Consider the following 2,779-nt stretch of genomic DNA (forward strand, 5'->3'; position numbering starts at 1 on the left):
GTTTTCTTTGACTGATTCTTGAAGTCTCATTGAGACATTCATTTCCATGTATAGCCTATGTGCTCTCTAGGTCAGCTCCCACATTGTTGTCCCAGACCTTTTCTACTGATCTGCTGAGTTGTTCTAGGCTGGAAAAATGTCCCACCTTGACTTCTTTTTTTGCTCTGTTGCTACAAAATTTTATTTTATTTTTGAAAAATATCACATTAGAAAAGCTTTATTTTATTTAAATTTCAGAACTTTTTGATTTTCTATAATGAACTTTGAGCCATTTTTAATCAGTGCAGTAATTGCTTTAAAACAAAATCTGAATATATTGTTCTGATTAATATCTTAGAATAAAAGTGATTTTTAAAATTAATATCTCTTTTAAAAATCAAAACAAAAACAAATAAAAGCAAATTGATGAACTTAAGGATTTACCAGAACATTTTAATTTAGTCCATGAACTCACTAAATTGAGATAATTTATAAGCAATATATTTTTTTTCTGGAAAAAGGAAAGGCATGCTAATTAGGCATATGAAACATAACAATGTAAGAGAGAAGATATTAAATTGATTCAAATTTGTGTTGAATTATTATTAACTCCATAAATCTAGTAGAAATTTCATTTTGAATTTTTAAGGTTTTTAAGGTTTGTGAGTTGGGGAATCCAGCTGCCATCAACCATAAAATATATTTTTTGTCTGCAAGGTTTGAGGCCCTAATGGTTGATTTAACTGATGGCAGCTGTCCTCATTAGGGGTTGTTTATTAGAAACATATTCAAATTATATTTATTGAATCTGGTGAATGATTCATTTGTCTTACGATTAAGGTTTAGTTTCCTGAAATAATGATTTGTCAAGATCATAGTATCATCTAATCATCCATGATGAGTAAAATAAACCAATTATTGTTATGTGAATAATGGACAATAGAAGTGTCAACACAGGCAACAGCTTGCTAATTTTGCTGTCAGGATGCATTCCTTCTGGAACTGAGACATTATTTTAAAGTTGTTTGGAGAGCAATGTTGCGAGGGCTGTTGGGAGGGTTGGATTATTGCCTCTAATCATCTGCCATATTGGCTTCACTTTCCCCTTCATCCCCATTCCCATGAGTTTGAAGAAAAAGCCTTTTCAGAATATTTCTGACAAAGCTCAGGATCTGAGAGATTTTTTATTATATAAGGGAGCATTTTGAGAGCTCTCATAAAATAGCTAGTTGCTTTACCATCTTTTCCCACCTACTTCCACTTCTGTTTATATGCCTTCCATCTCTGAAATGGGTCTGTATGCATCTTTACCTGTCAAAATCCTTTCAAGAAATCTTTCAAGGCCCATCTCAGATATCCTCTATGATACCTCTTCCAATAGCCCATGGTAGATCAGGCTCTTTTGTCTCTAAATCTCTCATAGAATCATCACACCATATACTTAGATCTAAAGACCATTGAATCCTTTTTATTCTTTGAATCCCAAAACATTTATAGATGTGGAAACTGAAGCTGTAATGCCATAGTCTCCTTGAATTGCCCTACCTTAGTCATTCTGCCCCAAACCTCAGGCTATCATACCACCCTACCCTTTTGATCATCAGAATAATTGATAAGGATAAAAGATTTTATCTTTTAGAATATCAGATGCTGCTCCCCATTCCAATCTATTAGAATATCAGATACCCTTCCCCATCAGAATATCAGCAGCATTCCTTTCTTTCTCCACAGTGGTTAGTTGTGACTCCCAACTCCCCAGCAACCATGTTGAAGGGACCCTCATTTGGCATTGACCTTGGCACTACTTATTCCTGTGTGGGAGTCTTCCAACATGGGAAAGTGGAGATCATCACTAATGACCAAAGAAACAGGACCACCCTCAGTTACATTGCCTTCACCAACACAGAACGATTAATTGGTGAGGCAGCAAAGAATCAAGTTGCAATGAAACCCAACAACACAGTTTTTGATGCCAAACGTCTGATTGATTGAAGATTTGATGATGGAGTTGTACAGTCAGACATGAAGCATTGGCCTTTTACTGTGTTGAATGATGCAGGCAGGCCTAAGGTCCAAATGGAGTACAAAGGCGAGACCAAAAGTTTCTGTCCTGAAGAAGTATCTTCTATGGTCTTAACCAAAATGAAAGAAATTGCTGACACTTACCTTAGAAATTCTGTCACAAATGCTGTGGTCACAGTACCAGACTATTTCAATGATTCCCAACATCAGGCCACAAAAGATGTTAGAACCATCGCTAGTCTCAACATGCTCCAAATCATCAATGAGCCAACTGATGCTGCTATTGCTTATGGTTTAGACAAAAATGTTGGTGCCGAAAGAAATGTGTTGATCTTTGACCTTGGAGGGGGTACTTTTGATGTTTTCATCCTTACCATTGAAGATGGCATTTTTGAAGTCAAGTCCACAGCTGGGGATACCCACTTGGGTGGGGAGGACTTTGACAACCACATGGTCAACCATTTCATTGCCGAGTTCAAGAGAAAGCACAAGAAGGACATCAGTGAGAACAAGAGGGTAACGTGGTATGATAGCCTGAGGTTTGGGGCAGATTATTGAAGTAGGGCAATTCAAGGAAACTGTGGCATTACAAAGCTTAGAGAGACTAAATAATAATAGTTGCTAGCATTTATATGATGCTTTAAGATTTGCAATGCACTTTACAAATATTGTCATTTTATCAGAAAACCAAGATAACAGTAGTGGACCATAACCTCTGGCAGGTCCTACCCAGCTGGCTTAGCTTCAGTATAAGTCCAGTGATAGTGATACTTATCAT

At 36.6% G+C, this 2,779-nt stretch overlaps 1 pseudogene; it reads left to right on the forward strand.

Moving 5' to 3' along the window:
- Window positions 1-1,743: 1,743 nt before the first annotated feature.
- Window positions 1,744-2,559, forward strand: LOC127546938 (heat shock cognate 71 kDa protein-like; annotated as a pseudogene).
- Window positions 2,560-2,779: the final 220 nt, after the last annotated feature.

This window comes from Antechinus flavipes, chromosome 2, assembly GCF_016432865.1.
Source record: "Antechinus flavipes isolate AdamAnt ecotype Samford, QLD, Australia chromosome 2, AdamAnt_v2, whole genome shotgun sequence".
Lineage (NCBI taxonomy): Eukaryota > Metazoa > Chordata > Mammalia > Dasyuromorphia > Dasyuridae > Antechinus > Antechinus flavipes.